The sequence below is a fragment of the Stegodyphus dumicola genome, chromosome 9, assembly GCF_044657685.1.
Source record: "Stegodyphus dumicola isolate Sdum_Otavi_A_Nest chromosome 9, ASM4465768v1".
Classification (NCBI taxonomy): Eukaryota; Metazoa; Arthropoda; class Arachnida; order Araneae; family Eresidae; genus Stegodyphus; species Stegodyphus dumicola.
The window spans coordinates 150,010,167-150,023,520 of NC_140776.1; positions in this window are offsets into that span (position 1 = coordinate 150,010,167).

The following is a 13,354-nucleotide window of genomic DNA, read 5'->3' on the forward strand; positions in this document are numbered from 1 at the left end:
GTTGATATTGAATTGCCTTATTTTATTAGTTCATCACTGAACGTAATATTAGTGATACCAGATTATTACTTCCTGTTGATATTGAATTGCCTTATTTTATTAGTTTATCACTGAACGTAACTTCCTGTTGATATTGAATTGTCTTATTTTATTAGTTCATCACTGAACATAATATTAGTGATACCAGGTTATTACTTCCTGTTAATATTCAATTGCCTTATTTTATTAGTTCATCACTGAACGTAATATTAGTGATATCAGGTTATTACTTTCTGTTAACACTGAACTGCCTTATTTTATTAGTTTATCACTTGAACGTAAACTTAGTGATACCATTTTAATGCCGTTTCTACTAGAGCTCAAAGGAAAAGAAAAATATCTGAAGAGCAGATCTTGGAACCGATGAAGGAAGAAAATAAAGCATCCAGAGATGTATTTGAAGAAGAAGTTAAATCACCAGAATTAAACGGGGAAGATGTTCACGAAAATTTGAAAAACGATAAAGAAATTAATATTTAGAATCATTTTACAATGCAGCGTTATCATCATCTTTGGGCTTTTGATTTAATAGCAAAGCCGCTACTAATAGACAAAGAAAACAATTGTCGAAAGCAAATGACAAATGAATATTATCCGAAAGGCCCAGATGAACTGAGGAAAGGCTTTGCTGTGAATTATAGCCGAGGAACTGGTCCACCATGGAAGAGATCTAGGCGCCGTCAAGAAAAAAAAAAAAAAAGAAGACTAATTTGAACATTGTCCATTTTCTTCCTCTTTAAATGTGGTGTAAAAATATTTGTTTAAAACTTAAAAATTTTGGCCTGAAGTTTGGAAACTTATCAGAGAAGTTACCTTTTCTCTTTAAGCAAATGAGCAAGCCGAGCTTATTAAACTGTCGAATTTTACAGAGCTTTTCCCTTCGGAAAAAGTCTCTCCGTTGGGGGAGAGGTTGTAACAGCTTTAAATAGTATTAAAATCTTGTAGTTTAAATAATTTAAATAGATGAACATTAAGGTATTTGTGAATGGCAAGATTTGAAACCAGACTCGAGCGCCACGTGCGACTCTCGCACGAAGAATGTAATTTATTTTTAAATGTTAGAATATGTTTTCTCTTCTTGTTTGTATGTCGCCATTTTTTTGAGTGTTAAATAAAAGTTATTGCTGTGTTCCATCATTGGAGTTGCTTCATTTTGCCAAAGAAGCATCACATGGTCATGCACCACAACAGCATGACAGGAGAACGCGATAATTCTTAATATCCTGCCCCATTTAAAGGACGACTAAAGAGAGAGGCAGGAAACCCAGTCGAGCAAATCCGGGTGTTGATAAATTATCACCTAGATTTTAGTTTAGCCTTACGGTAAAGTTATTAGTAACTTTGACTGCTGTACCGAAATACCGAAAATAATCTTCACCTGAAGACACTTTGTGCAAAAATAATCTTTATTATAAATCTTCAACCGAACAATGGGTCCGCCAAAGAATTTCACCATACCTGCAGTGTCAGCCTTTTGCTCTTTATAAGATATACCTCGATTTCCTTCTGAGACAAAAGTGTCAATGCACGCATGTTTGCACTTTAGATTAGTCTAGATACACTCCAGATTAGTCTAGAACCTAAAGAACATTGGTGAGGATTATACTATAGAACATTTTATATTGAAGTGTTTGGGACTTTCATAATATTTTTTTCAAAAATTCTTTCTGTTCTTTATTTGTTTAGTGAAAGTTCTGATTTGCTCGGTGAAAACGATTCTTCTTTTTTTAACTGTTTTCATTTGATCGTTAGAATTCTCCTAAAGGTCATGTTGCAATGTAAATGGCTGCCACATACGTTTGCAATGCTTTTATAATCCGTTACTTTAATTCGTTTTGTATTTCAAGACATTTTCAGCTGGTATCCAATTTACTAAATTTTACTCAGATTTATCAGATGAACACGACAACGGAGAAGTCATTAAATCCTTCATTCGGCTGTTTTGTTCGATTTTTCTTTCTGCGCGAATTCCAAACAGCTCGCCTTAGCCGAGAATTAAAAAAACAAAGAACTGAGCAAAAAAATTCTCTCCTCTCTCTCATCCTCTTTTCTCTGATGCATTCAACGCGCATGCGTATCGTCCCATCTGTCTCCTATAAGGAAAACTGTCCGAGCTAACGAGATTTAAAATCATTGTCGACGAAAGATCCTTTTAAAGCGTCTTATCTCGCTTCCCTGCGAACGCAAATTTCTTGGCTTCTGGAAAAGTCTTTGGAGTGGAAAATCCCATTATACGAAGTTCGCTTAAAACTCCTGATTCGATTGCGAAGGCCACGCCTGTTGTTTGTTAGCCATTTTTAATGCTATCCGTAATGGATTGCTGCTTAAAAGAATTAGGGATTTCTTCTTGATGATGGACGGGGCCAGTAATTTTGAGATATGAGTTTATAGCGAATAATTTTTCTATTGTTGTTTATTTTTTAATTTTTTGTGTCTCGTGGTACCCAGAAAAAGTAAATTCTTTGTCGCCGGACAAAGCCGGATTGAAGCGGGTTGAGGTATGCAAGTTATGCACGTCGAAAGCCTCTTAACAAAGAGGTCTGAAAATCTGGAAACGGAACTGTGGAATTTTTTTTATTAGAATTAATCTGCTTTATCTTTGGCTAAGGGCAACTGGCATGTTATCACAATTTTTTTAAACTTTCGATTTTCTAAAATAAAAACATGAAATTATTTATTCTAAAATATTATTACCGTGTGATAACTTAACTGCTGCTGAAATATAATGATATTCCTGACAACGTGTAATTTGTCAGGAATGGTGTTGGTTTTCAGTAGTAATGAGAACTAACTTATGCAGTTATTTAATTTGAATAATATTTGCAGTTTGTAATAATACTTAACCAATATCAAAATTTTAAATTCCTTCATTATGTCGTGATTAACCCTTTGTTGCATACAAATAATCTAGAGAAGTTAAACGAAAATATTTTTTTTTTCTACTTAAAATAACCTTAGTAATATTGTAAGGATCTTAATTTTTACTAATGTTTATTTTATTTTAAATCTTTACTATCACTTCTTATTTTCTACTTCCGGCCAGAATTAAAAGCTTTAACTTATTTATGCAAATTTGTCTGGCGAACGCCAAGTATTTAAATTATGGCTTTTTGCGAAGCGAGAGAGGAAGGAGTTAGTAGAAACAAGCCGCTTGCCTTAGCAGTTTTTACTCGGTTGCTAGTTGCCTTCCAGGCCAGAGGTTTAATCCTCTTGATAATTTTAAACGGCTTCCTGTTAATATACGGCCAATCTTCTCGGAGGCCCTTGTTTGTTATTCCAAAGTTAAGTTAGAGTTTAGTTAATATTTTTATATTCTTACGTTCAGACCACAAGTGGTTGGTCTCTGTATTCCGAAGTCCGGAAAATCATTGTAAAGAGTGAAAAATAAAGGGTTTCGTATACCCTTCCTGTGTATCTTGTCTACTTCCCACATTTATTGAACATAGCTTTAGTAAGCTCCCTGTTCCGAGTCAGGTTCTTGAATGTTCCCAAAGCAAGTAAGGCGGAACACTGAACCTGATAATGTTAAAAAATAATTTTATTCAAATTTCATTTTAAATAATTGCTACAGTTTGTTCACTACAGTGGACAGCATGCATAGACGTACATGCCTACAAATCTCTTCCCAATAATTTACGGTCATTGCATTTGAAATCATTTCCTGCCTTGTTGGCAGTGATCATTACCATCTTCTAAACGGTAAATCTACAACTGACATGTACATACAGATCCCCCCAAAATACCTTCATTTCGTCGATTGTGATTGAATTCATTTTGCTACGATTTTGTAACCTGTACTAATTGGAAACAAATGTCAAATGTTCTAGAAATTCCTTGCCAAACGTAAACATTTCCAGTGGTGTTTTGGCTTGATAAGCAATACATTTGGGTTTCAATTCACTCTTTTCGGTAGATCTTTATCTACCCACTCTACGATTTTCTCAAACTGACATTTAAAAGAAAATGTCTAAAATGACTAATTATTAATAAAAATGGCAGTATAAGAAAATGTAAGCAATATTATATAATGTTTACTATGAGAAATTGTACTAACTTGGAAACAGAAGTAGCAGCCATTTTCCAAATAGCAATGCTTTACTTAGTGATGCTATACAGCTATCTATGGTAGACAGTTGAAAGTTCTAATAATATAGAATGAATAAACACAGTAATGGAATCCGTTAAGGCATTTACTGAAGAATAAACAAATTAAACTTTTGTCTGCTGGAGTGGACATGATGCAACAATGGGTTAGTTTTATTCAATTAGCTTTGATCATTTTAAACGTTATTTTCCATTGAGTTGGATTATCTCAAGACGTACACTTTGGTCTCATCAAAAGGTCTTCGGCTTTAGTTAAAGCAGTTTTAATTACATTTATAGTAACTATGTAATTATTAAACTTATGATGATTCTGACATCTTTAGACTAATCCTTAAGAATACAAATTATATAAAATGTAAGAACGACTATTATTATCGCATTCCCCCGTGCGTGCTCTGGGGGGGGGTTGTAAGTGATAATGACATCCAGCTGGAAGATCTGCGGCTTAAGTGCCATTCCAAGGTACAACTGATTTGTAAAATTTCTTGAGTACGAAACTATTAGAAATTTCTTTGTATGAAGATTTGATTTACTGAATGTCCTGCCCCTGCATAGGCGCCTTTTAAATGGAGGAGAATGTAAGGAATTATCACATTCCCGTGAGTTTTCTCGTTATGTAAGTGGTTTCCAGTAGCTAGGACATCCGAAGTTCGAACTCTAACACGAGAGAATTGATTTCTCACATACCATGACTCCGATTGCCCTATGGCTTGTACAATAGTTTTGTAAATACGAACAATTAACTGGTTTTCTGTTTCTGTAACATTTATAGATTATTTATTGCAAGTATTTTTACATCTTTATTTTTCTATATTCTACATTAGGGGTCTTCAACCAGTGGCCCGCTTAAGGCATTTTAGTGGCCCCACATTTGAATTTGAAAAAAAAAAAAAAATTGAAGAATATTTAAAAATTTTGATTTCAAGAAAAATTGCCTTGTCAGCTTTTTGGTCATAAACAAAATTCATTTTCTCTTATTCTTGATATTTAAAACATTTTATTGGCATGCCTGATATTATTTGAGATAAAATTTTCGAAAATTTCCCTTTATCTTATGTAATTTTAAAGATTAAAAATTTGACTAAGCATAAAATCTCAATTTCATAAAAAGGATAGATTCTTATCTTTGTTGTAAAAGTAGTTAACTTCATTCGGTCTAAAGGACTTAAACACAGGCAATTTCGACAGTTCTCGATTGATTTGGAAGCTGAATGTGCTGACATTGTGCATAACGTGGAAGTACGTTGATTGAGCCGAGGAAAGATGCTTCAGCGCCTGCTTTCTTTCAAGATCAAAGCTCAGCAATTCATGGAACCTAAAGAGAAATCTATTCATGAGTTCAGTGATGAAAAATGGTAGAGAGACTTTGCATTTCTTGTCGATACTACAGGTCATCTCAACTATTGCTTACTAGAAAAAGATCTGCTTTTTCATAATCTTTGTTACTTTGTTAAAGCTTTTGAGACGAAATTAATCCTGTGGGAAAGTCTCTTGCTAAATAAGAATTCCATTCACTTTCCAAAATTGATGGATAGTGTGAAGAACTCTACAATATGGAATTCAAATAATTATGTACAGTGCATTTTAAAGTTGAAAGAGGAATTCAAAAGCAGATTTTCCGATTTTCGGGAAAATGAAATGTTCATGACAATGTCGCCATTTTCAGTAGACGTTGGTAGTGTTCCACCCGAACTTCAGTAAGAATTTATAGATTTACAGCGTGACTCTGCAGTAATAATATGCAAGTTTCTTGAAAATCCGACATTAATTGATTTTTATTCCAAGTACGGTGACCGAAGAAAAGTATCCAGGAATTCGATAACATGCAATCTTTCATGTTTTCTAACTTTGGTAGTACCTACATATGTCAACAACCTTTTAGTAAAATGAAAATCCTAAAACCAAAAACAAGAACATAGACAGACAGACATTTAGAGGAAACTTTATGAATTGCGACAACGCAGATTAAACTGTATATGAAAGCTTTAATCGAACAAAAACAATGTCAAATTTCACATTAAAACTAAAGTAAATACCACCTCCCACCAGTAAGTTTTTTTATTGTAAATGCATTTTGTAATATCGTTCTGTTCGATCATCTTTATACTTTTTTGTAATAGTTAAAAATATTGCAAAATATTTTAATTAAAATTTTATTTGACTTTTGGGAACCAATGTATATATATGTATACAAATATGTAACACTATCTCTTCACTTAGAATCAATTGTAGTCTTGCAAAACAAACCTCCCTTTTTTCATACAAATTTTCTGACTACACTACTTTTTGAGAGAAATGTGGCCCGCGGATCTTTGTGAATTTATTGATGTAACTCTCGGGCGGGAAAGGTTGAAGACCCTTTGGTAATATAGCTTCATGAGTGTATTTAGCAATAGGAGTGTATAAAACATCTGCCAACCTTTAATCTCGTGAGGTTCCAACCGTTATCTATCAGCTAAGTGTATAAGAACCTCGTGAACTGGTAGGCGAACAATCGCTTTAGTTCAGAAACAGAGACGTAAACTCAAGAAGGGTTCGTTACCGTTTATTTCTCAAAATAAGAATTGAACAATCGGGCTCCTTTCTCAGAGCGTACAGAAAGCCTCCACTTGTGCTTGAACTCAAGAGTACTAAGAAATAAAACTTAACTAATGCTTACCTAAAAATATATATTCGAAGTTATCAAAATTTTAAGTAGTTGGTCCCTAAATATCAACTAAACTGGTGAAACTATCAAAGGCCTGAAATACGGCCGAGCACAGTAATAGTTTAGAGAAAATGTAGCCATAAGGCAAACACGCGCTAGTCAGAATGTCTTGCTCTCTAACACCTGCTTACTTAGGGTAAATATTAGGTGGCCCCCTCACTTCTACAAACATAACATAACGAAGCCAGTGGAACTTCGACTTAAATACAGTTTTTACTCATTTGCATTAACCGCGATTCTAAAACCACATTCTGGTTAAAAATTCTAAGCTGAAATTAGGAGATATAGGAAAGTAGCTTTAACTAAAGGTAATTGTCAAAATCTTAGGATAAACCTTACAATTTTAAATGCCTTTTTTTAGATTTATTGTTATATATGCGTCTTCAAGGGCAGTTCGAATTCGACAGTCGGAGGTAACGTAATATTATTTTCAGAGTTACGTAGCCCTATGAGCATGGAATATAATAAAGGAATTAGTTCAAGTGAAGATGTTTTTGAGCAAGTGAATTTTTTGTTGATGAAGAACGAAACTGAAGATGACGTAAGAGGTGTAAGAAGGCGAAATATCAGAGTAAAAAATAGTGAATTTGTAAGCGACAGTGATTCCGCAGAAGAGGCAGAAAATTCAGAATAGATAACGTGCACAGAATACGAAGAAAGACCGAAAAGAATACCGTTTGTATCCGACGAAAGAGTTACAAGTATCTCCAAACATAAAAGATCCAATTCGTTTTACGTTAGGTGTAAGAAATTCACCAAACATTCGGGAAATCATCTCGAATAGCTGGTTCGCCCGAGCGAAAAAGGCCTCGAGTGCAAAGGGTTAATTGAAACAGCTGTTTCTTAATTTTTAATCTTCGAAGAAGACTGTGAGATTGCTTAGTTCATTATCAATCGTAACGCGAACACTTTATGGCAAACAGTATCACAGGAAAAAAAAAACGAAAAAGGCTTTTTTTCAGAAAAAATCAGTTGTATTTATGTTTAAACGGGAGAAAACCACGCAAAAAATATGCAGTCAATCCATTCAATAGCTAAGTTTGGTTGGATTGGTATGGTTTATTTTATTATGGCAAAGCACTCGAGAACTATCTGCATAATGGATGCCTTCATGGAGGACTTTCTAAGGGAAACTGGCTCGTGTGCACGTTACACATGTGGAGAACTACAAACACGCCTATGCAGCCAGCCTTTTCTCCTGGACGAACCCTGGTCGGAACTGCGAGTGTTCAGCGACTTCGCTCGGCGCTGGTTTGCCCTAATATCCAAGAACAAATATCAGACAAAATTCTAGCTGTTAAAAGAAATTACATTATACAAATAAGCACCGGTTTTGTTATAAGGTTTCGTTTGCTTCGCATTGTACGTTTGCTATCATGTTACATGTGCTTGTTATTCATTAACGCAAAGCACACACAAACGATACATACTGGCAACTATTCTAAATTGCGCCCAGACTACGAGTTCTTATTCAAAAGTTTGTATACTTTAACTCCTCTGATCATTTCTCAAGTTTGTTCACGGTTTTTAGATCCACACAGTATATACAGTATAAATTTTAAATTTACCCCTTTCCTGAAATAATATTCTTCCGTAATACTTCATTTCTTTGTATATTTTCTTAAAAGCGTTACAATATTCTTGCGGTATTTCGATACCAAGAAGAATTTTCCGCAGGTAATCAAAGCCTAAAGTTATATATTACTCGATACAACTTTTATAGAGCACGTAAAATAAAAAATTCACATAATACGAGGAAAAACATGTTCGTGCAGACACTATAATGCCCCCGTCTACTTTTGTATTAGTTATAGATGTGTACTAAAAAGATATATTGGTTATAAATCTGCTAGGGTATAAAATGATGATAACAAAATCTAAGCCCATTTCTTCGCCACCGTATGAATCATCGGATGGCTAGTCTGAAAGTCTGTGTTTGTTATTGTGATATTATTTCCTGACGGGAACATAATGGTGAAGCAAAAAATACTCCAAAGCATAAAACAAATTTTTAAAATTTATTTCCTTAAAGTCACCAATGCAGCTTTTGAACTAAACTATATTGTTTGTTATACTATGATAACCAAAGTATTGTAGCAATTTGCAGAATGCTGAGTAGGTGTCTTACTGATATTTTGTTAACAACAACAGGAGAATGAGTCAGTACGATTTTTAATAATATTTTGTTAGTTCTTAGATTCTCATAAAATATATATGTTCATGAAATACAGAAAGTATTTCCGCATTTTTAGAACGATTTCGGGATCGTTTAATTAATGTTTAAAATGCAAAGAGTTTTTAAATTGCTCTGTCTGATAAATTTTTTCCTGGATTATAACTGCGAATCGTGATTTCCATGTTAAAAAAAACTTTTATGTAAAATTTCTACAGGTTATCTTTTAGTTTCTCTTCCACTATTTTGCAGAATCCATCACTCGTGGTGGATTTGCGCTTAGAAAGAAATATTTTCAAGAGACTAGAGGCATAGTCCATAAGTGAAACGTTGGAGGACTTAGCAGAAGAACCCTTAATGGGTATATGCAATACCTGTGCCATTCTTCATTTTTTTTAAGTAATTCAGTGGTACTTTTAGATGCACGACCTTCATGACTCTTTGAAATGATGCATGACTCCTTGAAAGTCATTGGCTTAAAAATGGGCTTTCTGTACATATGGGACGTAAAACTTTCTTTTGATTGTACGTCAAGTTTGACATTTAGTTTTCCCCTCTTCTTATTTTTAACCCTTTGAGCGTATTTAAAAAGCCCTTATTAGCTAAATATGTATATTTACCTATTTTAGTCTCTAATTTCATAAACTTACATTCTTCAAGATGGCATTTATATTATTAATGAAAGTAAGAAAGCAAACTATTTTAAATTATAATCTGATATGCAACAAGTGACAAAAACTCTCATGATCTGATAAAGCCAGTCATGGCTCTCAGAGGTTTCATTTCCCATAGTAAACACAACCTAACTGGCATTTTCTTGCCATTGATGGAAACAGATTTGTGCATCATTGTCTTTTCGTTTTCGATAATAATTTGACTTTTTTTTTTAATGTCAGCCATTTAGGTAAACCCATGCTTCACCAATGGTCACACTATACTTCTTCATTTATCTCCTTCTAAATTTTCATATAGGTGGAAACCAGTTACCCACTTAGAGGCAATATAATTATGGAACTGGCAACACGGTTTAAGTTAGGCAGCCACTAATCTCTAAATGCAGTTTAAAGAGTTCGAAGCTCTGACTCGGTATTCAGGACAAGATTGTAATAGAAAACAAGCAGGGCCTTCTCTAAAGTTGTTTCTACTGTCAGCTGCCTAACGCACCAGTTATTTAACTACTAGACACCTAGGTTTGGAGTCTACAGTCACTTCTGAAACTCTTACATCATTACATTATGCAGAAGACTTAATGAGTAAGCCTGATATAGTATATAACTACATGTATAAGTTGCAAGTCACCAAAAATGCACCATTTGTGGTACAGATGTAGTCCCACCCCGCTAGCATTGCCCCAATCTTAGCGAAGAACACTCCGGGGACTTATCCGTGTGTTCCCACCCTTCTTCCTTTGCTACAAAACAACACAAGAGGGCATTCGGCTTGCCGTATATTTTAAGTATTCTTATGTGCTCAAACTTACAAACATCCATGCCTGATTCGAGATTCGAACTCGAGCCGAAAGATTCAGCATCCAGGAGCATTAACCGATCAGAGGGGCGCCTGACATATGCAGAAGACTTATATGCTGTCCTGTCTATGCATACAGTTTTTTTTATCAGAGCAATGGAGGTATATCTCCCACCGACCACGGCCTGAAAGTCGGACATGGCACCTCAGGCAGCACACTGGAAGGTTTCATGTAATTACAGTATTTTTATGTGTAGGGAGTGAGAATTCAAAATATTTCCACAAACATTATTATTTAATTATTACCACGATGATTCGATAGAGGATGTATGTTCGCGAGTGATGTTGAGATTACTTCCGACCATTTCGTAAAGCTTTTTTAGAATTATGTATTATTTTAGAATTATATTTTTTAGAATTATTTATTTTTATTATTATGTGAATTTTAGAATAATTTTTAATTATGAATTTTAGAAGCATGAAATCGCTTTATAATATGTGCTTATGATTGAGTTATTGATCAGTGTTATTAATTTTAAAAATATCCTTTTGTTCCGACATTTTTAAAATTTTTAGAATTTCGTTCTGACATTAGTTCAGCTTCGTTTTCTTTTGTTTTATAACAAATATTCGATTTTAGTCCAAAGGGGCTCTGTTCCTGAGAGACTATTGTTTTCGTTTTGCAATTTTGCGTCAAATCACTCTGAATGTCCGTTTCACATTTCGAACTGTTGCCGCTCAATATTAGAGCCCTGTCTTACATTAGAGCCCCCGCCATCTTACGAAACTAATTTTTTTCTGTTTAATTAAAATTAAGATCGGAGTTTGTGCCTAATGTTTAATCAACTAAGTAATGCATAAATTATCAGATAAATTATTACATTTTTCTCTTGTTGCTCTTTGAATTGCTTTGAATTATTTCAAAAGAAAGTGTAAGATTTTCTCAATACATATAAATGCAAGACAAGACAGTTTTAGTTTTCAGTTTAGACTAATTTTAATTATTGAATAATTAAGTGTATGAGAAAATTATAATTAAAATAAGCAACTGAAATTGAATCATAATTTAACGTTGATTTCTTAAGACAAGTTTTAAGCCTCTTATGAGAGATCATTTGACGAGATCAGTCATCCAAGCGAGCAAGCCATTTTGCAAGATCTGTTTCAGAACTTTAGTTTCAATGGCTCACATTTATTTTCTGTCCCTTGTGTTTATCAGTTTTATACGTAAATATTAGCATTAGAATTTATTTAATAATAACGTTAATTTAATAATAACGTTTTTGATTTTTTTTTCAAGTAAAAAATTTTTTAAGTAAAAAAAAAGAAGAAAAAAATCTAAAATCTTTCAGATTTTACATTACACCCAAAAGGACATTTTTTTAACCTTTTCTGTGTTACCTTTATTTATTAAATGTTCTTTTCACTTAATTCATAAAATTCAATTTAACAGCAATATCGCAAAAGAATTTTAAAATGAGCTTAACTTTAGAATTTTCGATACATAATTCCGCGCGCTGAAGATAAAAAGGTTTTTTTTCCTGTAGAATGTTGCTATTGCTCTGTTTGAAATCCTTGAGTTTGTTAATCAAAAATTCGTTAAAGTTTTACAAAATATGAAATCGATAATAAAACAAATTCCAAATTTGGGCTTCCAGATGCCCATATTCGCAATAGGATTACGTTGTTCAAAATTCGATGGCTTTATGTACCGTTGTTTTATCACAATGCGAGAAATATAGATACATTTATGCAGATTTTTCATTATTTAATTTCTTCAAATATAATGCAGGACTCTAACATTTAGTTTGAAAAGTGAAACGGACGTTTATAGTGATTCAACGAAAAATCGCAAAACGAAAACAATAGTCCTTCAGGGACAAAGCGCTTTTGGACTAAAAAATTCAAAACGTCCTGAAAATGAACTTTTATAAGTACTCGGACACTTTAAATAAGCATTATGTTAATAAAAATAGAAAAATTAACGGGACATTCAATATTTCGTTGGATATCCTTTATTTAAGATTGCACATTTCATGCGCTTTAGCATGAATTCAACTAATTTTTTCCTTGTAAAAATATTCCGTTTGTTCTCGTAAGAATTGCTTGTAATATAGCTTTTTTATAAGAAGTATCATGTTTCATTTTGCTTTACCGCAGCCCAATCTATACACATTCCATAGGATTTAATTTCGAAGAATGTGCATCTGTTCTGATAACTTCAGGACAGTTGTATAATAACCATAAATGAACATTTAGATCTGTATGTTTAGGATCGTTATTCTGATGGAACTTGAATGTATTTTGCATTCCAAGCTTTCTTGTAGTTGCTTTCAGGTTTTCATGAAGAATATTTATGTATTTATGATGATTTCTATTATTTTCGATAAATACTAAATTTTTTATTCTAAAAGCAGACAAACATGCCCAAGTCGTATTGCTTATACGCTCCTTCGTAAGAGTAAGCAATATATTTCTCGAATTCAATTCTTAATTACCTTTTGCCGCATATTAATTCATTTGCGGGACCCAAATATTGTTAAATTTTGACCTTTCTGCAGATATAGCATTTTAACATTTTCCCAATAGGATAAATCTTTATTTAGTATAGATTCTGCGAACGCTAGATGTAGTATCTCTATGTTCTTGTTGACGAAGAATTTCCTTCTGTTCACCCATTGCATTCATGTGTTCTAAGTGATTTTACTAAAAGCTTCAGCATTATCTTTTATGGCAAACCATTCTTCTAAGTCTGCTGAACGTTTTATAATATAATTTTTGGTTGTTGCTTGATTTTTCGTCCAATAAATCTACAATTCTTGGTATTAGCTTGACATATATTAAAGACGCCAAGGCATTCCAAG